Source organism: Mus caroli, unplaced genomic scaffold (genome assembly GCF_978045245.1).
Source record: "Mus caroli unplaced genomic scaffold, Mus_caroli_1 scaffold_13, whole genome shotgun sequence".
Lineage (NCBI taxonomy): Eukaryota > Metazoa > Chordata > Mammalia > Rodentia > Muridae > Mus > Mus caroli.
Window position 1 is genome coordinate 110,082,590 of NW_028227268.1, and position 25,344 is coordinate 110,107,933.

A 25,344-nucleotide genomic window follows, 5' to 3' on the forward strand; every position below is an offset into this window, starting at 1 on the left:
GTGTGCTGTCAAGCTGCTAGTGTATGCTCTCTCTATTTTCTTTTTTTTTTTTTTTTTTTTTTTGGTTTTTCGAGACAGGGTTTCTCTGTATAGCCCTGGCTGTCCTGGAACTCACTTTGTAGACCAGGCTGGCCTCGAACTCAGAAATCCGCCTGCCTCTGCCTCCCGAGTGCTGGTCTATTTTCTTTTTAGAGGCACTCAGAGCTATGAGTTTTCATCTTAGGACTGCTTGCACTGTGTCCCATAAGTTTGTGTATGTTGTAGCTTCATTTTCATTAAACTCTAAAATTTCTTTAATTTCTTTATTTCTTTCTTGACATAGTTTTCATTGAGTAGAATGTTGTTCAGCTTCCACGTGAATGTTGGCTTTGTATTATTTATGTTGTTATTGAATTGAAGATCAGCCTTAGTCAATGGTGATCTGAGAGGGTGCATGGGATTATTTCAATAATTTTGTATCTGTGGAGTGCTGTTTGGTGACAGAATATATGGTCAGTTTTGGAGAAGGTACCATGAGGTGCTGAGAAGAAGGTATATCCTTTTGTTTTAGGATAAAATGTTCTGTAGATATCTGTCAGATCCATTTGTTTCATAACCTCTGTTAGTTTCACTGTGTCCCTGTTTAGTTTCTGCTTCCATGATCTGTCCATTGATGAAAGTGGTGTGTTGAAGTCTCCCACTAATACTGTGTGTGGTGCAATGTGTGCTTTGAACTTTACTAAAGATTCTTTAATGAATGTGGATGCCCTTGTATTTAAGGCATAGATATTCAGAATTGAAAGTTCAGCTCTGAAGATTTTACCTTTGATGAGTATGAAGTGTCCCTTTTTGTCTTTTTTTTTTTTTGATAACTTTGAGTTGGAAATCAATTTTATTCGATATTAGTACGTCTACTCCAACTTGTTTCTTTGGACCATTTGCTTGGAAAATTGTTTTCCAGCCGTTTACTCTGATAGTATCTGTCTTGGTCCCTGAGGTGGTTTTCTTGCATGCAGCAAAATGTTCTGCTTATGTAGCCAATCTGTTAGTCTATGTCTTGTTATTGGGGAATAGAGTCCATTGATATTAAGAGATATTAAGGAAAAGTAATTATTACTTCCTGTTATTTTAGTTGTTAGAGTTGGGATTCTGCTCTTGTAGCTATCTTCTTTTAGGTTTGTTGAAGGATTACTTTCTTGCTTGTTCTAGGGTGTCATTTCCCTCCTGGTGTTGGAGTTTTCCCTTTTGTATCCATTGAAGGGCTGGATTCATGGGAAGATATTGTGTGAATTTTATTTTGTCATGGTATACTTTTGTTTCTCCATCTATGATAATTGAGATTTCTGCTGGGTATAGTAGCCTGGGCTAGCATTTATGCTCTCTTAGGGTCTGTATAACATCTTTCCAGGATCTTCCGGATTTCATAGTCTCTGGTGAGAAGTCTGGTGTAATCTGATAGGTCTGCCTTTTATGTTACTTGACTTTTTTCTCTTACTGCTTTTACTATTCTATCCTTATTAAGTTCATTTTTTGTTTTGATTATTATCTGTCAGGAGGAATTTCTTTTCTGGTACAGTCTATTTGGAGCTCTGTAGGCTTCTTGTATGTTCATGGGCATCTCTTTCTTTAGGTTAGGGATGTTTTCTTCTATAATTTTGTTGAAGATAGTTACTGACCCTTTAATTTGAAAATCTTCATTCACATCTTTACCTATATTCCTTATTGTGTCCTGAATTTTCTGGATTTTTTGAGTTAGGATCTCTTTGCATTTTGCATTTTCTTTGATGGTTGTGTACATGTTTTCTATGGAATCTTCTGCACCTGGGATTCTATCTTACATTTCTTGTATTTTGTTGCTGGTGCTCGCATCTATCGTTCCTGATTTCTTTGTTAGGATTTCGATCTCCAGAGTCTTTTCCCTTTGTGATTTCTTTATTGTTTCTACTTCCGTTTTTAGATCCTGGATGGTTTTGTTCAATTCTTTCACCTGTTTGGTAGTGTTTTCCTATAACTCTTTAAGGGGTTTTTGTGTTTCCTCTTTAAGGACTTCTACCTGTTTATCTGTGTTTTCCTGTATTTCCTTCTTAATGTCCTCGTCCTCCATTATCATCATGAGAAGTGACTAGATCCATGTCTTGCTTTTCTGGTATGATGTTGTATCCGGGACTTGCTGTGGTGGAAGAGTTTCGTTCTGATGATGCCAAATAACCTTCATTTCTGTTGCTTCTGTTCTTACGCTTGCCTCCTGCCATCTGATTATCTCAAGTGCTTGCTGCCCTCAATATATCTGATTGGAACCTCTCCTTCCTATAATCCCAGTTGATTCATGACTTCTTAGAGTCCAGCTTTCTCTGTGGTCGTGTGATTCCCAGCTCCTGTAAACCTGAGATGCTGGGTGTGTCAGAGTTCTTGGCTGTCAAACGTCCTCTGAGTCCCTGAGATCCTGATGTGACCAAGCTCCTGTCATTCTGGTATCCTGGAATCCTAAGATCCTGGGCATGTTACAGCACCTGGAAGTGTTGTCTACTCTGAGGATCATGGGGCTGTTTGTTATGTTCAAAACCAAGGTGGACCAGTACCAGAAGGAACCCAATCCGCTTGTCAGGCTGGGCTCCTGTGTCCTTGCTTCTGCTGTCACAGGCCCAATTGGTTTGGAACAGTTGTTGTGTTCTACTCTCCAGTGATCCTAAGATCAAGTGGAGAGTCCTCTGGGGACCATGGGACCCTGCGCAGAGTTAGTGCCCAAGGTGGCCTGGAGCTGGAGCTGACAGGAAGGGACTTGTGCCCTGGTAAGGCAGGTTTTCTGCTTCCCTGCTGCTGCTGAGCCATCTTTCTTAAATACCCTCTGATGTTTAATATAGATTCTTTAATGTAAACTTCAACAGAATATCTTTACTACGTCCATCTATATTTGTATTTGTTGTTGTGGGAAGCCATTCCGGACTCTCTGGCCAGCCTGGGCCGCACCCTAAGATGGCATCTGATGGAAATCTGTGCCAGGCAGTAAACAAGCCCATATTTGGTGGATGGCTCTCCCTTAATCCCTGATTGGCTGAGCAAGCCTGCCTGGTGAGGTGATGTGACCTGTGGTGATTGGTTGAGACGTGGTTGTGGCTTGAGTGCATAAAAATGCTTGTATCCCGAGGCTTGGGGGAGTTGAAGAGAGAAGCTGCCTGAATAAATTGCATTAAGAAGAACTGGTGGTTGCGTTTTCCTTGCTGGTCCAGGCAGACACAACATGTTGTTTCCATTTTCATCTTGTTCTATGAAAGTTTTTATTTCCTTCATTTCAATGGCTCATTTATTCTTCAGTTGTGTGTTGTTTAATCTGCTTTATTTTTGCATAGTTTCTGTACTTTATCTTGCTGTTGATTCCTAGCTATGACATGTACTCAAATAGGATATAAGATGTTAGTTCAGTTATTATGCATTTGTTGAGAGTTACATTGTATCCTTGTATTTGGTTTATTTTGGACAAGATTTCACAAGCTGCTGACGAGAGTATATATTCATTGGTGTTTGGTGTTTGAGCAGAGTGTTTTGTAGATGTCTACTAAGTCCATTTGTTAGCTGTTGTAATTTAATTGCAGTGTTCATTAATTTTCACACTGTTTATTCATCTAGTGTGCCCCTACCCACTCTTATAACTTGTATTGTCCTGATGTTACTGCCATTTCTTACTGATTCCATCTACTAACCCAGTCCTAGACATTATACAATCTTATCTAGGCTTACAATGCTTTTAGCCTCTGATGAATAAGGTCACTTCTTTCTAGTTCTTTCTGATCTCTGGCTGGCTGGTTCAACTCAGCTGTTCTGGCTCAAACTCCTTTCCAGGCTAACTGATTCAATCTAGCTTCTCTCAATTTCTTTCTGAATTTCTCTACTTGGCCTCATACTAATGTTAGCAATATGTTCCAGACTTCAGCTACAATCTACCTTGGTCTTTCCCTGCATCCTGTCTCTTTATCACTGACCCAGTAAAACCGTATCATTCTTCTATCCCTCTGGCAGCTCATTTAAGTAGCTTTTCTTTCTACTCTCTTCTAGTGAGAATTAGGCATATCCTAGTCTTTCAAATTGTTCTCTGATTAGTCATTTTCCCTGACACATAAGTAGGCTTCACTTTCAAATGTGGGTGTTTTCTTTCACCAACTAGTTTTACCTTCATTGTTTGGATTAAAGGTGGTGAGTACTATGGGTCTATCTGTATTCCAGGCAGAGAGAGTAAAGGCTGTGGCTACAATGTGTTTAGCACAATTAAAGGCTTAGTATATTAATTATACACAAAATTATGTCTCAGTCACAGGGAACCTTTTCTGTGAAATCCCTTCAGGCATAATTTTTGCAGATTTCCTGGTAGGGATTTTTTACTCCAGTTTTTCTGAGTTAAAACATCTGTGGTAGCAACTGTATTGGTAGCAGTCTCAACAGAAAGTACAGTCCATTAGTAAGAGAGACCCCGTAGATTATTCTTCAGGAGATTGGGGGTGGGCGGTGGGGGTTAGCAGATGAATGATAAAATACTCCAGTTACCTTTATTTTCAAACTTTAACCAGCCCATCCACTTGTTCCAAAATGATTGTTGGTTTATCATATTACCTGTAATTTCCTGTATCTGTTCTTAAACCTTTAGTTAAAATAAATCCTTTACTCTGTACTAACTTTTGTTGCATGTTAACTCATGACAAAAAAGAAGGAAGAAACTGACAATTAGAGTTCACTATGAAATTTTGAGGAACTATAAATCGTTTTAATTAAAACTATAGTTAATATTTTATTATATACATCCTTATGTGTATATGTGTGTGTATTTGTATATATATTGTCCATATCTTTGTTGTCCTCTGATTTTATTTTGACATATTTTTTATTTTCCCATAAATCATTTTCCTGAATCTTATTTATCTCAGTTTCATTTTGTTACAGTTTATCTTGCTTTGCAGATAAATTTTGGATTTTGTTTTGTTGTCTCTAGCTAATAAGCTACAATTCATCTTACCCACTATATGTTTTATTTCACTTTTTATTTACTTGTTTCTCAACATTTGATTTTGTTTTACATTTCTCATCTCATTAAAGACTCTGGATATATTTCAAACAAAAACAATTAGCCATGTAAGGAATGAGAGATGTATGATTCACTCAGTAGAGATGTTGAGATTACAGATAATGATGCTGAAAGCTAGTATGTTAAATCATCTGTTACAAACATTCTGCATGTTTAACAGAGTCTTGAAGCAGATGCTTGTAGCAAGTAACTTGTCATGAAACCAACTGAGAATGCTCTGTCTCTGTAAAGTCTTACAGCTATGTATATAAAACTTCCATTTCTTTTATAGTTTGTGTTTTTGCTATTATTTTTGAGCTCAGTAAGTGAGTGAGTGAACCCACTGTCCCTGTGTGTTTAAGATATCCTCTTGTTAATTTTTTTCTTTTATTAAAAAATAGGTTTTCTTATATAATATCCTGATTATATCCCTCTGGATACACTTTTTGTAAATCATTAGAAAAGAAGAGGCTTCTGAAAACATAGCAACCAAACATTACAAATTATAATATAATAATAACAAGAATCAAAAACTATCACAGCTTTTGTTAGACCTGTAGTATTTAGTGTTACCCTACATCTATGACTACTTACTCCCTGGTTCTTGGTTACCCAAGCAATGTGAGCATGGGTTTCCACTTGTCAAATCAACTGTGCTTCAAGTCAAATCAGACATTGGTTGGCTACTTACATAAATTATGTGCCACTCTTTCCCTAGCATATTTTATAGGCATGATAGATCAAAACCTAAAAATTTGTGGCTGAGTTGGTGTCCACATTTATTATTCCATAACCTGTGGAAACCTTCCTCCACCAAGGACACTAAATGAAGCATAATGGTGAGGGTTCCATGTTGGCCCTAACTCAGCTTCTCCATGTTGAATGAGTTGTGTGGCTGTTGTACATGGTAATGGTAATGTCTGCTGTCTGTTTGCAGAGCCACAGTCTGCATTGTTTGGGAATTTCCATGCACCACTTTGGCAAACAATTCAATTGAATACAACACAGTCTCACAACTGGAAGTCTGGAAACAAGAGATGTCCAATTGAGACTCCAAATCCTGTATTATGAAAAATCCTCATTAGGATCACCTTCCTAGATTCCAGGAACTTTCTACTGCACTGATTATATGCCATCACCCAAATACTCCACAAAATGTCCCATTTGATCCCACACTGTTTCCCTCCATGCCATTTCAACCCACCTGATGTCCCTGCTCCCATTCCCACCTTTACCCAATGTGCTCATAAAATTTATTCTATTTCTCCCTCCTAGGGAGAACTATATATCCGTTCTGGACCCCTCCTCTTCACCTAATCTCTCTGGGTCTGTGTACTGTAGCTAGGTTTTAAATTAATTAATTGATAATGTCCATATACAGTGAATATGCACAATATTTATCTCTCTGGGCTGGGTTATATCACCCACAGTGATTATTTTAATGTTCTGTTCATTTGCCTTCAAATGTCATAATCTCATTGTTTTTAGTATCTTAGTAATACTCAATTATTTAAATTTACTTTTTCCATTCTTCTGTTGAGGGACATCTAGGTTGTCTTCATTTTCTGGGTATTATAAACAAAGCCTCAGCAAACATGGCTAAGCAAGTATCCACGTGGGAGGGTAGCATTTCCTTTGGATATATACCTAAGAGTAATATAGCTGGATCTTGAGGTAAACGGACTACCAACTTTCTAAGAAACCACCACATTGATTTCTACAGTGACAGCATAATTTTGTATTCCCACTGGCAAAGGCAAAGTGTTTCAGATTCATGAGGTCCTGTTTATTAAACTCTTGATCTAAGTGCCTGGACTAATAGTGTTCTGGTCTGAAAGTTGTCTCCCATGCTTATGCATTCAAAGTTATTCCCAAATATCTTTTCTGTCAGGTTCAATATGCCTGGTATTTTGTTGAGGTCTTTGGATTCACTAGGTTTTGTAGAGGATGATAAGTCGGATTTTATTGGCATTTTTCTATATGCAGAAGTTCATCTTCACCAAGACCACTTGTTAAACATGATTTGTTTCTTTCTTTTGCTTTTCATTGTGTGTTTCTGGGTTCTTTATCAAAACTCAATTGTCAATATATGTGTGGCTGGCTAAGTTTACTATGCTAATTTTCCCAATCTATAAACATGGGAGATCTTTCCATCTTCTGATATCTTCTTTGGTTTCTTTCTTCAAAGACTTAACGTTTTTACCATATATAACTTTAACTTACCTCATTAGAGTTACCCAAAATCACTTTATATTATTTGAGGTTAATATGAAAGGTACTATCTTAATAATTACTGTTATTTGTAATTTGTATATAAGAAGCCAAAATTATGTTTTTGAGTAAATCTTGGACACAACCAGTTTGCAGAAAGTTTTTGTCAGCCATAGAAATTCCCAGGTGGAACGTTTAGGGTCACTCATACATACTATCATATCATATGCAAATAATGATATTATGACTTCCTCATTTATAATTTTTGTATCCTTGATATACTTCAATTGTTTTATTGCTCTAGCTGAACTGTAAAATACTATATTGATGTGGTGAGAGTGAACAACTGTTGGGAATTAAAAAGGGGCCCAGGTGAAGTGGGGGAAGGGAAGACCCATGCCCCGCCAGAATTTTCCCTATAATCTGGTCAGTTAGGCGTGGGAGGACTGCTACCTACCGTTTCCACTCATCCCTGGGTAAGCATTTCTCTATCCCATTCTTCACAGGGGTGGCCAAGGGGCAACCCTACCTGGGGATCCCTGAAGTTACCTTGCTAAAGCCCCTAGGTTATAGGAGAGAGGGATGAGGGAAGAGGCTCCCAACACTGTCCAGAGTGCACAGAGGATCTTGATGAGCAGCTCTATGGTTTAAGAGCTTTATTATAGAAATGCAGGGACAGAGAAGGGAGAGAGAGAGAGAGAGAGGGAGAGAAGGGGGGCGGAGAGAGAGAGGAGAGAGAGAGAGAGGAGAGAGAGGAAAGGCTAGAGAGAAAGAGAGTAAGAGAGAGGAGAGAGGAAAGGCTAGGGAGAAAGAGAGTAAGAGAGAGGAGAGAGGAGAGGAGAGGAGAGGAGAGGAGAGGAGAGGAGAGGAGAGGAGAGGAGAGGAGAGGAGAGGAGAGGAGAGGAGAGGAGAGGATCATGAGAGGTAAGAGAACAAAGGAGTGAGAGGGCAAGCAGGGGCTGAACTGCCCTTTTTATGGTCTTTACTGTTGCTAGGCAACTGGGGAGGAGTTTAGCCTGAAGGTCAGAAGCTTGGGCCATTGCCTACATGACTACTGACCATGCTTCTCTTGTGTGTGCTGGGGAGGGGGGTGGGGCAGTAACTTAGGCAGGGGCCAGAGTTCCAGGAGAATGAGAGAATGACTACTGTGTCATGTAGGTGAATTATGACCATCGGGATTCAGACCTCAGCTCAACTGGAGACCAGCCTACAGTTCCCCACAGACAACCTTGTTATTTCCCCGAATTTTCTGGAGTTGCTATGCATTTGTACGCTATTTTTTCTATCCTGTATTTCCTGCTCAAATTCCTAATTTTTTGTTTTGGTAATCTCCTCAGTTTGTGCTTTCTTTATTGATTCCATTTAAATTTTCATGTCTTGAACAATTTCATTCATTTTATTCAATGGTTTGTTTGTTTGCTTGCTTGCTTGCTTGCTTGCTTGTTCATTCTTTACTTTCTTTGAGGGATTTATTATTATTTTTTGAATTGTTTACTTATATTTTACTGAATTTCTTTATAAACCTTATTCTTTTCCTCTTTGGACTTGTAACAACTTCATATAGTTAGTTTGGGAGGCCCTTTTCTTGAGCATCATTTATGTTTGGATAGTCAAGGCCTTCTGTGGTAAGATAGCTGGGCTGTAGTGGAGACACATGATACATTGCTGTGGTTTTTACTGGTTATGTTTTTATGCTTGTTTCTAAGCATCTGGATATTTTGATGCTTATACGTGTAAGTGCTGATTTCTGGGTTGGGGAGGGGTGTTTTTTTCCTTGCTTGTGTTTCTTCTCTAGATTTTCAGAGTGCAATGCCTGTGTATTTCCTGTTTTATTGGCCTGCTGAGCTGGTTTGTTCAGAGAATGAGTGGTGGTATTGGAGGCTGGGGTACTGGGATGAGCTGAGGGAAGTAAGTTTGAGGGAAAAGTCTTTGTGATTCCTTGTGCAATGGGTCAATGAAGAAATGGAGATGATAGCAGTTTTCCTGCAATAGTGCTTGGAATGTGACTAGAGGATTTTGATCTCAGGAGCAAAGTGAGAGATATGGGCCAATCTTCAGACTACGTGTTCCCGGGTAATATATGTCTCTTCGGTTGTTAGCATAGTGTGCCTAGTAGGGTTCGGGGCTAAGATAAGGCAACTGAGTGGAATGGAAGAAGATTAAGAAGGGATGGACTGTGAGAGCTACTGAATATGTGGACAGTGGGGTATGCCTGGGTGGGGATAAGATGAGTGTTCTGTTGGAGTGCTGGGACAAGAACAGATAATTGGATTTGGAAGAGAGGAGGGAGCAGTGAGGGTCTTCAGTTAGTTTACCCATATCTGTGTTCTTCTCATCTGGTATATTTCCAGTGAATGCCTTCTTGAGTTGGCTGCTGGGCTAATGGAGCAAGTGGGGAAAACGAAGTTAGGGGAGAAGATCTTTTTGATCCATTGGGAATGAGGACAAATTGGAAATGAAGATCACAGTGTGTTTCATGCTATAAAACTGTAGATGAGACTTCTTTTGATAAATTTCAAATGAACAAGTATGCCATTTTATGTGTTTTGAATTTTACATGAGTTGAATATTTACTGTATTTGATGTTAAAAGCTATTGCAATTTTTGTTCCAACTATTTTAAAATATATATAGGTACTTAATGTCAATATTATAATTTTAGTAGACTCATAACACTTCACCTACAATGCAATGGCCTTGCTGCAGTATTTTTCTTCTTAGCCATCAGTAAGAGGGTAGATGACATTATAACCATTATACATATAAAATAAAATTTATAACATATGGCCAGTAATTTTTATTTTTGACTTGACATCCATATAGAATAGTTGAGAGCTATAAAAGCAATAATGTGCATTGTTCATTTCTTCTGGTAGAATAAATTATTTGACTGCTACCATCCTTTCAATCTGAGGAACTCCCTTCATTTCTTACAGTGAAAATCTGTTCATTAACTATCACATTATTGTGCATCTAACTTTTCATGTGTAAAGCAGATGTTTAGTGAATATGGTGATGTTCTGGCTATGTGATTCACTTTGCTTATATCATTTAAAAGACATTCCCTTCATGCTTTCTGCCCTATATTGCTGTGAGTGTGAAATCTTGGTATAATTTCATGGTCATTCCTGTGTATGGAACTCTATTTTGGTTCTCTATGATCAGAACAAAAAGTTCTAGCATCTTTTCAAAGAATGGGATTTGTTGAGGTTCTCATATACATGTTATCTATGATTTTCTCTAGTTTGAAATATTGTACTAGTGTCCATAATTTATTCAACTTTAATTTATCATTTTGTGTCTTCCTCTATCTGTGCATCTCTCTGTTGTTCCTTCTGCTCTCTGTCTAGATTACAAATTCTTCACATATTTGAGACTATATTTGCCTAAGAGAAACTGTATTTTAGTATACCATTTTTCTATTGACCCCTTTGTTATGTTCTTAATCATTTCATAGATAGTTTCCAAACTGTAGCAAAATACATGGGTGAATAGTTCTCATATTCTGATTTTTCAGTTCCAGCATTTCAGTCTGGTTTCTGTTTTTTTGTTTTTCTCTACTGATAACTTTTATTCTTCACTGATCTATATTTTTTGTTTTATATTATTGGGCGTGTATATAATGTATGTTTAAAACAATTCTTTTCTAGTTTCAATATTACCATTTCCACATCTTTTATATTGACTCTTTTCTGGTTACTAAATGTAATTGCCTTATCCTTTTGGAATAGTGAGATAAATACTCTGTGATTTTTGTACATGTTTTTAAAAGTTGCTTCTTTTGTTATATATCTACCCCTTTGGATAGCTGTTTTAAGGCTTTTTGTGGGCAGTTCCATAGGATTGAAATGGGATGCTCAGGTGAACATCCTATATTCCTGATACCTCATTTTGCATGGGTGATTTAAGTTTTCTCACATTTTTGCAGGTACTGGTATTTTTCTCAACACATCTTAACTATGAGAAATCTAGAATGTGCCTCTCGGGAGCAAGCTACCCAAATCTCTTGCTTGTCTTCCCTTTCCCAGAGGCTGTGTGAATTGGTATCTGAAAACCACTGTTTCTTGTCTCCTCTGCTTCCTGCTCCCAGTCCATCATTGCTGAAGGCAGCCTAGCTGGTGTGGGAGCAAGTGATGTCATTATACACGGAACAGCTTCTTCTAATAGGATTCTGTGTCACACTGTTTTCTGCTGTGCTCTGAAGTCGAGTTATAAAGGAGTTTTCTCATTCTCCTAGTTTTTGGAAGACCTAATTAATATTATTTTATTTGACTTAAATATTTAATGGATATAATGTTGCACTGGGTTTTTTAAAACTTTTCTCTTTGCATGATTTTTAAATACAAATTGAATGTTTTTAATAGTTATAGGACTATTAAATATTTAAGTAAAATACAGGAGTGACTTTAAATAGATTCCTATAAAAGACTGTATATTTGACTTTAAACCTTCATTACTATCTTCTGCTTCAAAATGTTTTGCATCATGGATCAAATATTCTATCCTCAGAGAAGTTACCATTTATGTTCTGCCAGAAAAAGAGACACAGACAGGCAAGCACTAAGAATTTAACACCCACATATTCTTTCTAAATAAATACTTGAAAGATCTGAGCAGTTTGAGAAATGAATTAACCTTCTAAGTCACTGTTTTCAAAAAAGGAAAATAAAGATGAAAATACTGGGAATAAAATCAGACCTAAGAAACCACACATGGTGTAAGTTCAAAGTATAAGTGACAAGTTGCCTGCATCCCTGGAGGCCTTCTATAGCTAAAGACAAACAGGTGACATTCCCAAGAATTAAAGCCCTGCCTGCTGGCTCAGCAGCCCTAAGTCCTGCCCTGTAGCCTCTGTCTTCCATCTTCTGGTCCACACCTCTAGCTACAACAATGCCTGCAGTCATCTGCAACCACTAGGTGAAACCTCTACTCTAATTCCTTACCTGCTGGCCTCTTTGGGCAAACCCAGCAGCAGTGAGCTCTGCCTTGCCTCTTCTGCACTCCAATTCCCAGGCCACAGCTCCACCTGCATCTCTGGAGTCCTGCAGTTTGTCCAGGACAAACAGAGGCTTGCAATCATCGGCAACCACCAGGTCTACCTGCATCATTTTGTACCTGCCACAATTAACAGACTGAAGCCATCAGAGAGTACCAGCTCTACCTGCATGACTGGAACCTTTCTGCCACCAAGGACAACCAGCTCTACCTGCAATTACAGAGGCCTGCTGATATCAGAGATTACTATCTCTACCTGCAGCATCAGAGACCTGCTCCTTCCAGAAAATACTAGGAACGCCAACACTAGGGACAACCAAATAAATAAAGGGCAGCATAAAAATACAATCAACAATAGCCATGGCAATATGGCACCATCAGATATGAGCTATTCTACCACCACAAGCCTGAATATCCTAACAGACATGAATTGCAAGAAAATTACCTTAAATTTAATCTTATGAATATAATAGAGGCCTTTAAAGAAGAAACTAATAAATCTGTTAAAGAAATACAGGAAAATACAGTCAAAGAAGAGAGTCCCTTAAGGAGGAAACAAATAAATATAAATACAAGAAAATACAATAAAAGTTGAAAGAAATGATTAAATCTGTTCAAGACATGAAAATAGAAATAGAAGTAATAAAAAAATATGAACTGAATCAATCGTGGAGATGGAAAACCTAGGAAAGAGAAGAGGAACTACAGCCATAAGCATCACCAACAGAATATAAGAGATTGAAGAGAGAATTGTAGCTGATAGAAGAAATTGATGCACAGGTAAAAGAAAAACAAATGCTAAAGCTAAAAATTTCTAACATGGAATATTGCCCGCGCTTTTGTGTGTCCCCCTGGTAAGAACACGCTCAGGGCAACCGGAATCTTCTGCAGCACAAACTTTATTGCTTACCCCATCAGGAGCCAGTGGAGAAAGGAGCCAGAGAGAGTGAGAGATGGCGGAGCCCCCTCCCTTTTATGGAGGACTGTCCTCCGCCTCGGACGTGTCAATCCCTGATTGGCTGCAGCCCATCAGCCGGAGTTGTCGTCACGGGAAAGGCAGAGCACATGGCGTGGAAAGCTACCCCGGCACATGCACAGCTTGCTTGTTTACTACTTAGAACACGGGTGTCAGTGCCATCAGCGCCATCTTGTAGTGGCGAATGTGAAGGCGGCTCCTTACATCTCCCCCTTTTCTTTTATATAAGAGCAATAGGCCACCCATAATAATGAGAGTGGAGATAGAGGTCAAATCCCCAGTGTGTAAAATAGGGGCTTTACACAAAACCTCCTCCCAGGCTCATCACCCAAAGGGGTCTTGGTCCGCTCCCGTGTCGTTTTTCCTGGGGGAAGGACACTTGGACACTCAACCTTCTTGAAAGATGACATGTCTCCCTAGAATAGGCTCATATATGCCACAGAGCCCTTCTACTGCAGTGCTTAGCCATGCAACTCTCTCGGGCTGCTGAAGCACACTCACTCTATCCCGTGCAATGAGACTAGCCTCGTGGGGTGCAAGAGCTGAGTGGCCAGCGACCTATTGCTTAAGCATAGATAACCATATATCAGGGGAAGCACCATGTTCTAGTGCTGCAAGCGCCTGGGAAGTAATCACCATGTCTCTCCTAGTTTGGGCCTTAAGCTTACAGACCAATCAAAGAAGCAACACTAATCCACAGCAAAGAACAGCTCCAAATAATTCCACCCCCACCCATTCTTTAAAGAAGGAAAATGTTGAAAAGATAGTCCTTAGGTCAGGGACAGGTCCAAGTGCATGGGGCAAGTCTCAATTTTCAAAGGGTCTGTTCAAATTTAGCCGTCCAATTCTGTATCTCCCAATGCTGCTCTCCCTTTGTTGTTATCGCACTGGACATCACCAAGACGAGGGACATCAGTATTCCCTTGGTCAGTCTGGATTTTTCGGGTGAGTCTTTCTGGTATCCAAAATGGGTTGTCTTCATTCTGTGGAAAAACACAAACAGCTCCCCTGGATCTTATCAAAATAGGATCCGGGCCTTTCCATTTGTTATTTAAAACATCTTTCCATTTAACCATCTCTTTGGGCCTATCTGGCTCTGAACAATGTCGTTCAGCCGCGGTATGGCCATGAGCATCAAGATTTAAAAAATTGAGTGTAAAGAGTGCCATAGACACAGACACTCTTGGTACTCGGGGTAGAGCCTCCTTGACTCCCCCTTTCTGTTTTATTAGATGGAAGTCCAGTCAGGTGGATCACATCCATCTGACGGCAGAACTGTTGGAATTTTTGAGATGTATAAGCTGGTCCATTATCAGTCTTAAGTAGTTTGGGTTTTCCCCAAGCACTCCATGCCTTAAGGCAATGTTGAATCACATGTGAGGCCTTTTCTCCAGTTAAAGGAGAGGCAAACATGATGCCAGAGCATGTGTCAATGGACACATGGAGATATTGAAATTTTCCAAAGGAAGAAACATGTGTAACATCCATTTGCCAGACCTGTAGAGGTCGAATACCGCGTGGGTTAATTCCCACATGAGGAACTGGCAAGAACTCACAGCAGCTTTGACATTGAGTAACAATGTCACGGGCTTCTTTTCTAGTCAAGGAGAAACGGCGGCGTAATGTTTCAGCCGTCACATGAAAATTGTTATGAAAATTTCTTGCAGCCTCTATCGGGGATGTTAGGGCAGCAGCCACCACTTTAGTGGCTTTATCTGCCAAATCATTCCCCAGAGCCATGGGGCCAGGTAGGCCTGAATGGGCTCTAACATGAGTAATATAAACAGGAAATCTTCTAGATAACAAAACTAATTGTATCTGCTGAAAAATATTGGCAACTTTACTGGAAGGCTTAATCACTCCAGCCACTTCTAAAAAATTGAGGGGTTCTAAAAAGGTTTTTAAAACTTCTAAAACCACTAAACATTTTACCACTTGAGGTGAATTTTCATTATATTGTTTGGATACTACTTTACCATTAGCCACATAGGCACCTGTACTGGCTATTTTTGTGTCAACTTGACACAGCTGGAGTTATCACAGAGAAAGGAGCTTCAGTTGAGGAAATGCCTCCATGAGATCCAACTGTAAGGCATTTTCTCAATTAGTGATCAAGGGGGAAAGGCCCCTTGTGGGTGGGACCATCCCTGGGCTGGTAGTCTTGGGTTCTATAAGAGAGTAGGCTGAGCAAGCCAGGGGAGGCAAGCCAGTAAGGAACATCCCTCCATGGCCTCTGCATCAGCTCCTGCTCCCTGACCTGTCTGAGTTCCAGTCCTGACTTCCTTTGGTGATGAACAGCAGCATGGAAGTGTAAGCCGAATAAACCCTTTCCTCCCCAACTTGCTTCTTGGTCATGATGTTTGTGCAGGAATAGAAACCCTGACTAAGACAAATTGGTACCAGCAGAGTGGGGTATTCCTCTGACAACCTGACCATGTTTTGGGGAGGACTGTGGAAGGACTTTGGAACTTTGGGCTTGAAGATCCATTCGTTGTTAAGAGCTCTGTCAGATGTTGTGTAGGAGCTTGGAAGATAATGCTGAGAACAGTGCAGAAGATGGAGGCCTGGTTTGTGAAATTTCAGAGGGAAAATTAAAGACTCTCTTCAGGGCCATTGCTGTTTTTATTGTGAAGATTTTGTAGTTCTGGTTAGCTGGGGCTGAAGAATCAGCTGTGATTAACAAGATACCAGAACTACTAAAGCAAAAACTTTGCATTACTGGGACTATTGATGCTGGTTAGCTGGAGCTAAGAAATTAGCGGTGATTAAGAAGAGACCAGCATCGTTGAGGTGACATCTTCTGGGAAGTGTTTTCTGAAAGCACAAAGAGGCTGTGTTCCAGAGATAGGCAAGGTTGTACTCCTTCTGCAGTGGGACTTGGTAATGTGTAAGGGTCACCCAGGTGGTACTGGTTTTGAAGGCATGAAGGGGTCACACAGCAGCTCAGGCTCAGCACTGTGAGAGGCCATGGAAGGCCATTGGTGAAGGTGCAGCCCCAGTTGTAATTGAAGGCCCAGGACTGAAGGGGTCACGCAGTGTTTTGGAGATGCCAGTACCATGAGATGACCACCAAGAGCAGCAGCAGCAGTGGAGTACAGGCATCTGGAGCCCAGAGGACAACGTGTGTGCTACAAAGGGCATGGCTGGAGAAGTGACCCAAGCCCTTGGAGGAGTCCAGAAGATCGTGAGTTGGATCCCAGACGTTGGACGGTTGGAGATTGATTTTTGCTTTGATTGTGACTGTGCCCTGATATTTTCCCTCTTGAAGGAAGAAACTGTTTTAGTGGAGCCCACAGTTAAGAGACTTTTAATTGTAAAAAGTCTTTGGATTTTAAAAGAGATGGATATTTTAAAGAGATTGAAATTTTAAGAATATGTAAAGACTGTGGGACTTTTAAAGTTATTTAGATCTTGGGGATGAATAAGAATATAAGGGTTGAGGCTTACTAGTGATGTGTTTGTGTGTCAAGTTGACAAGGGGTCAATTGTACTGGCTATTTTTGTGTCAACTTGACACAGCTGGAGTTATCACAGAGAAAGGAGCTTCAGTTGAGGAAATGCCTCCATGAGATCCAACTGTAAGGCATTTTCTCAATTAGTGATCAAGGGGGAAAGGCCCCTTGTGGGTGGGACCATCCCTGGGCTGGTAGTCTTGGGTTCTATAAGAGAGTAGGCTGAGCAAGCCAGGGGAGGCAAGCCAGTAAGGAACATCCCTCCATGGCCTCTGCATCAGCTCCTGCTCCCTGACCTGTCTGAGTTCCAGTCCTGACTTCCTTTGGTGATGAACAGCAGCATGGAAGTGTAAGCCGAATAAACCCTTTCCTCCCCAACTTGCTTCTTGGTCATGATGTTTGTGCAGGAATAGAAACCCTGACTAAGACAGCACCTATGCCAGTTTTTGATCCATCAGTATATACCACAACCCCATTTTTAAGTGGGTTTCTTACTGTTATTTGTGGAAACACAACAGATTGATTTTGGGCAAACTGTAAAATTGGATGTTTTGGATAATGGTTACCTATTTGTCCTGAAAAGGAGGTAACTAAAACTGCCCAATCATTGGATGTGGCTGCCAAGGTTTGAACCTGTCAAAAGTCCAATCTCTCTGCTCTGGAGTCAAAGCAGCAGTGTTTGCTCGGGCCTGCGTTTGTGCAGCCTCTTGCCATAGAGCTCTCCATTCCATATATTTGCCCATATTGGGGAGAGCGGCTTTTGCAATCACTTGCCAGTCGGCAGGAGTTAGTGCCATGCCGGCAAGCCTATCTAACTGCACCAAGGTAAAATTAGCATTGGCTCCATATTTACGGACCGATTCAGCAAGTTCTTTTATCTGCATATACTCTACCGGAGCGTGAACACGCCTACCCTCGGCTCCTTCAAAGACCAGAAATGCCTGTTGCATCTTCCTTTGTTCCTCTCTTGGAATGAACGAGTCTGCGCACTGCTGCTCTGCACACAGCCGACGCACTATGCAGGGCGGGGGCTCCGCATAGGGCGGAGGTGCACTATGACCTTGAAGCCAACTGCCCTGAGGCCAAGCAGCAAGCTGGCCTTTGCCAGCCGCTTTTGGCTTTTTTCTTGACTTAAAAGCTCGAATTTCTCTCTCATAATGAGCTGCTCCCTCCTCCAAGTCTGTTTTCTCAGAAGGGCTAATTTTTTCATCTGATTCACAGCTACTAAGAACTGGCTCTTTAAACTCATCTCTTTTCTCCTCTTTCCTTCTAATCTCTCCCCAGGTATTTTTCCCTGACATTAACTTTTCTTTTTTCCTTTGTTTTTTCTCCTCTTTCCTTCTAATCTCTCCCCAGGTATTCTTCCCTGACATTAACTTTTCCTCGGGTTCAAGACCCGTGGAAAGGCCTGTATACTTATTTGGCGCGCCATGCTTTCTCTTTTTTCCTGCTCTCTCTCCCCGCTTTACTTCTGATAGACTGTCTTGAATTTCGTTCAGAATTCTCCACCCTGTCTTAACCGCTTGTTGACATGTGAAAAGAAATAAAAGGGCTTTTAACACTAGAGAAAGTTCAAGACCAGACATACCTTGTAAAGCTGTAACAAACGCGCATCCGTTCCCCAGCTGAAGAGTTCTGAATCTACATCGGATCCTTCTCAACAGTCTGTTTCCGGGAACACTTCATTACCACAGTTCCCCAGCTGTAGAGTTCTGAACCCACACCGGATCCTTCTCAACAGTCTGTTTCCGGGAACACTTCATTAACCGCTCCTTCTCCGTGATGTAGTAGCTCGCGGGTTCCGGCACCATTTATTGCCCGCACTTTACTTACCCCTGGTAAGAACACGCTCAGGGCAACCGGAATCTTCTGCAGCACAAACTTTATTGCTTACCCCATCCGGAGCCAGTGGAGAAAGGAGCCAGAGAGAGCGAGAGATGGCGGAGCCCCCTCCCTTTTATGGAGGACTGTCCTCCGCCTCGGACGTGTCACTCCCTGATTGGCTGCAGCCCATCAGCCGGAGTTGTCGTCACGGGAAAGGCAGAGCACATGGCGTGGAAAGCTACCCCGGCACATGCGCAGCTTGCTTGTTTACTACTTAGAACACGGGTGTCAGTGCCATCAGCGCCATCTTGTAGTGGCGAATGTGAAGGCGGCTCCTTACAATGGAACATCCAGGAAATTTGGGATAATATAAAAGGACTAAGCCTAAGAAAAATAGGAGTCGAAGAAGGAGAAGACTCCTAACGCAAAGGTTCAGAAAATATCTTAAAAAACATTGTCTAAGAAAATGTATCTAACCTCAAGGGAAAATGCATATAAACATACAAGAAACTTACAGAGCACCAGAGTTGAAAAAAAAAAAAAGTTTCTCCTAACATATAATAATCAGATCACTAAGTACACTAAATATACAAAACAAAGAAAAGAATATTAGAACCTGATATCAGTTGATAATGGCCATGTAAAAGATATAGATAAGTCTGTTACAATTACAACAGACAAATCAGCAGAGATTTTAAAAGCCAGAAAAGATTTTAAAAAAGTATTATAGTATATAAGAGGACATAAATGCCAGCCCAGACTACTATATGCAGCAAAACTTTTATATCACCATAGATAGAAAAAAAAAAAAAAAAAACCAACAACAAGCTATTCCATGACAAAACAAAATATAAACAATATACAGCCCTACAGAGGATACTAAAAGGAAAACTCCAACAGAAGATCGGCAATTAAACCTGAGAAAACACAAGAAAGAGATAAATACACAGCAGCAAAACCAAAAGAAGACACATACACGCACAAAAAGTGACACACAGTAATACCACAGACATCAAAATAACAGCAACTAACAGTCATTGATCATTTAAATCTCACAGCATGAATGGTCTTAATTCTCTAATAAAAAGACACGGGCTAACAGAAAGGAATTTTCATTCCTCTGAATAAAAGAAACACATCTTTCCAACAAAGACAGCCATTACATCAGAATAAAGCTCTGTTTAAAAAAAAAAGTTTCCAAGCAAGTGGCCCCAAGAAACAATCTGGGGTAGCCATTCTAATATTTAATAAAATAGACTTTCACCAAAATGTATTCAAAAGTGATGCAGAAGAGCATTTTATACCCATCAAAGAAAAATTCCACAAAAATGATATCTCAGTTATGAATGTCTATTCTCCAAATGCAAAGGGAACAAAATTTGTAAAAGAAACATTACTAAAACTCAAACCACATGTTGAACCCCATACATTAATAGATAGACACTTCAACACCTGATTTTCACCATTTGTCAGAAACTGAAAAGGTTGAGACAGAAACTGAAAAGAGAAATCAAGACATTATCAAAGGTTATGAATCAAAGGGACCTAACAGATATCAACAAAATATTTCACCACAACACAAACATCATACCTCCTTCTCAGCACTGCATGGAACCTTCTCCAAATTGATCATATATTTGGTCACAAAGCAAACCTCAACTGATTCAGGAAAATTGAAATAACTCCTTGTACCCTATTAGACCACTATGGATTAAAACTGAATTTAAACAGCAAAAGGAACAACAGAAAGCCTGCCTGCTTATGAAAACAGAACATCCCTCCTACTCAATGAACACTGAAACAGGTAAGAAATAACAAAAGGAAATATAGACTTTCTAGAATTCAGTGAAATGAAAGAAGAGTATATCCAAACTTGTGGGACACAATGAAAGCAGAGCTAACAAGGAATCTCATAGTACTACATGCCTTCATAGAGATGCTGAAAAGTTCTCATACTAACAATTTAAAAACATATCTGGAAGTTGTAAGGAAATAAAGAACCTAATATACCTACAAAGAGTAAAAAGAAGGAAATAATCAAACTCAAGGCTGAAATCAACAAATTAGAACAAAGAGAACTATACAAAGGATCATTAAAAGCAAAAGCTGGTTATTTGAGAAAAATAACAAGATAGACAAGCCCTAAGGCAGAAAGAAAGTACCCAAATTAATAAAATTAGAAATGAAAAGTGAGACATAGAGACATAATAACAGAAACTGAGGAAATCAAAGAATCATTAGGTTTTATTTAGAAAGCTTGTACTCCTACAAATTGAAAAATCTAAATTAAATGAACAATTTTCTAGACAAATACAACTTATCAAAGTAAAAAATAAGGTCAAGTAAACATTCTAAATAGTCTTATAACACCTAAAAAATAGAAGCAGTCATGAAAAATCTCCCAAGGAAGAAAAGCCCTGGGCAAGATGATTTTAGCTCAGAAATCTACCAGACTTACAAAAAAGAACTAATACCAACTCTCCTCAAATTATTCCACAAAATAGAAACAGAAGGAACACTGTCAAACTCATTCTGAAGCCATGGTCAATGTAATATATAAACCACACAAAGACTCAACAAAGAAAAAAAATTCAGATCAAACTACCTTATGAATATTGACAAAAAATAGTCAATAAAATACTAGCTAACTGAATATAAGAGCATATCAAACACACCATCTACCATGATCAAGTAGGCTTCATATCAGGGATAAAGGGGAGTTTAAATATATAAACATACATTAATATAAATCACCATATAAACAACCTGAAAGAAAAAAAACCCACTATCTTCTCATTATATGAAGAAAATGTCTTTTACAAAATCTACCACTTCTTCAGGTTAAATGTTTTGGAGAGATTAGGTATACCTAAACAATAAATGTAATATTCAGCTAGCCAATAGCCAACATCAAATTAAATTGAAAAAAACAATGTGATTCACATAAAATCAAAGACAAGACAATGCTGTCCACATTCTCATTTCTCTTTAATACAGTACTTGAAGTACTGGCCAGCAAAATGAACCAACTACAGTATAAAATAGTAAAATTGGCATCTTGCCAAAAGCAATCTGCAGATTCAATGATATCCACATCAAAATTCCAACACAATTCTTCATAGAGTTAGCAAGAGCAATTTGAAAATTTATCTGGAGTTACCAAACACACAGGATACTGAAAATTAATTTCAACAATAAAAGATCTTCTAAAGGAATCACCATCCCTGACCTCAAGCTGCATTACAGAGCAATAGTGATAAAAACTACTTGATTTTGGTACAGAGATAGGCAGGTCAATCAATGGAACAGAATTGAAGACCCAGGAATTAACCTACACACATAGGGTCACTGGATCATTGAAAAAAGAGCTAAAACCATCCAGTGGAAAAAAAGACATCATTTTCAAAAAAAAAAAAAAAATGTTGCTGGTTCAACTGGAGGTCAACATGCAGAAGAATGCAAATAGATCCATTCTTTCTTTAAAAATAAAATATTAGATATTTTCTTTATTTACATTTCAAATGTTATCCCCTTTCCTACTTTCCACTCCGAAAATCCCCTATCCCCTCCCCCTCCCGCTGCTCCCCATCCCACCCACTCCCATTCCTATGTAGTTTTTTTTAAACAATTTTTATTAGATATTTTCTTCATTTACATTTCAAATGCTACCCGAAAGTCCCCTATGCCCTCCTAACCCATCTCCCTAACCCACCAACTTCCATTTCCTGGCCCTGGCATTTTCCTGTACTGAGACATATAATCTTTGCAAGACCAAGGGCCTCTCCTCCCAATGATGGCCTACTAGGCCATCCTTTGTTACAAGTTCAGCTAGAGACACAAGCTCAGGGGTACTGGTTAGTTCATATTGCTGTTCCTCTTATAGGGTTACAGACCCATTCCGCTCCTTGGGTACTTTCTCTAGCTCTTCCATTGGGGGTCCTATGTTCCATCCAATAGATGACTATGAGCATCCACTTCTGTATTTGCCAGGCACTGGCATAGCCTCACAAGAGACAGCTGTGTCAGGGCCATGCCAGCAAAATCTTGCTGGCATATACAATAGTGTCTGCGTTTGGTGGCTGATTATGGTATGGATCCCTGGGTGGGGAAGTCTCTGGATGGTCCTTCCTTAAATCTCAGCTCCAAATTTTGTCTTTGTAACTCCTTCCATGGATACATTGTTCTGCATGCTAAGAAGGAATGAAGTATCAACACTTTGGTCTTCCTTCTTCTTGAGCTTCATGTGTTTTGCAAATTGTAGCTTGAGTATTCTAAGTTTCTGGGCTAATATCCACTTATCAGTGAGTGCATATCATGTGACTTCTTTTGTGATTGGTTTACTTCACTAAAGATGATGTCCTCTAGATTCATCCATTTGCCTAAGAACTTCATAAATTCATTGTTTTTAATAGCTGAGTAGTACTCCATTTTGCAAATGTACCACATTTTCTGTATCCATTCTTCTGTTGAGGGACATCTGGTTTCTTTCCAGCTTCTGGCTATTATAAATAAGGCTGCTATGAACATAGTGGAGCATGTGTTCTTATTATCAATTGGAACATCTTCTGGGTATATGCCCAGGAGTGGTACTGCTGGATCCTCTGGTAGTACTATGTCCAATTTAGAGGAACACTCCTCCATTGCTGGTGGGATTGCAAGCTTTTACAACCACTCTGGAAATCAGTCTGGTGGTTCCTCAGGAATTTATCTCATTGTACAGAGATCAAGTCTAAGTGATTCAAGGAACTCCACATAAAACCAGAGACACTAAAACTAATAGAAGAGAAAGGAGGGAAAAACTTTGAACACATGGACATAGGGGAAATTTTCCTGAACAGAACACCAATGGTTTATGCTCTAAGATCAAGAATTGACAATGGGGACTTCATAAAATTGCAAACTTCTGTAATACAAGGTAAACTGTCAATAGGACAAAACATTAATGAACACATTAGGAAAACACCTTTATTAACCCTACATCTGATAGAGGGCTGAAATCCAATATATAAAAAGAACTCAAGAAGTTAGAGTCCAGAGAAACAAATTAACATATTAAAAATGGGGCATAAAGAATTCTCAACTGGAGAATATGAGTGGCTGTGAAGCACCTAAAGAAATGTTCAACATCTTTAGTCATCAGGGAAATGCAACTCAAAATAACCCTGAGATTCTACCTCACACCAGTCAGAATGGTTAAGATCAAAGACTCCGGTGACATTAGATTCTGATGAAGATGTGGAGAAAGAGGAACATTCCTCCATTGTTGGTAGGATTGGAAGGTGGCTCAAACACTCGTGAAATCAGTTTTGGGATTCCTCAGAAAATTGGACAAAGTACTAACTGAGGACCCAGCTATATCTCTCCTTGGCATATACCCAAAAGATGCTCCAACATATAACAAAGATACATGCTTCACTACATTCATAGCAGCCTTATATATAATAGCCAGTACCTGGAAAGAACCCAAATGTCCCTCAACAAAGGATTGAAAGCAGAAAATACAGTATATTTATGCAATGGTGTACTACTCGGCTATTCAAAACAATGAATTTATGAAAATTTTATGCCAAGTGGATAGAACTAGAAAATGTCATCCTGAGTGAGGTAGCCTAATCACAAAAGAACTCACATGATATGCACTCATTGATAAGTGGATATTAGCCCAAAAGCTCAGAATACCCAAGATACAATTCAGAGACCACATGAAGCTCTAGAAAAAGGAAGAGCAAAGTGAGATTACTTTCGTTCTTCTTAGAAAGAGGAACAAGGGACTGAATCTTTCTGGCCAGTCATCTGCACCTGCTAGCTGAGGCTGTGCCACAGACTGCTGTGTATGGATCTGCTCAGGAGAGACCTGTTCTCCCAGGAGTGTTTTTAATCCTGGGATTGGAGGTGAGACAGGCACTTGCTCTCCAATAACTGTGTGGAGTAGCACTGGCCAGGATCACATGGGCACAAGATCAGGGGAGCAGCTGGGACAGGAATGCCATCTGCACCCAGAGCTTGGGCTATTCCAGAGCCTCAATACACAAGTTCAACCAGGTGAAAACTGGTTTTCCAGGAGTGCTGACACAGGCTTACAGATTCACAGAGGAAACAACTTCCAGTTAGAGACAGCAAGAACATCTAACACCAGAGATAACCAGATGGTGAAAGGCAAACACAAGAATCTTACCAATAGAAAGCAAGATTAATTGGCATCATCCAAACCTAGCTCTCCTGCCACACCAAGTCCTGGATTCTCCAACACACCAGAAAAGAAAGATATGAAGTTAAAATTATATCTCATAATGCCAATAGAACATTTTAAGAATGACATAAATAACTCCCTGAAAGTAATACAGGAGAACACAGGTAAACAGGTAGAAGCCCTTAAAGAGGAAACACAAAATCCCTTAAAGGATTACAGGAGAACACAGGTAAACAGGTAGAAGCCCTTAAAGAGGAAACACAAAAAATCCCTTAAAGAATTACAGGAAAACACATCCAACAGGTGAAGGAATTGAACATAACAATCCAGGATATAAAAATGGAAGTAGAAACAATAAAGAAATTACAGTGTGACAACTCTGGAGATAGAAAACCTAGGAAAGAGATAAGGAGCCATAGATGCAAGCATAACCAACAGAATACAAAAGATAAAAGAGAGAATCTCAGGCAGAGAAGATACTATAGAAAATATTGACACAACATTCAAAGAAAATGCAAAGTGCAAAAACATTATGATTCAAAACATCCAGGAAATCCAGGATACAATGAGAAGACCAAACCTAAGGATAATAGATACAGAAGAGAGTAAGATGCCCAAGTTAAAAGGCCAGTAAATATCTTCAACAAAATAATAGAAGAGAACTTCCC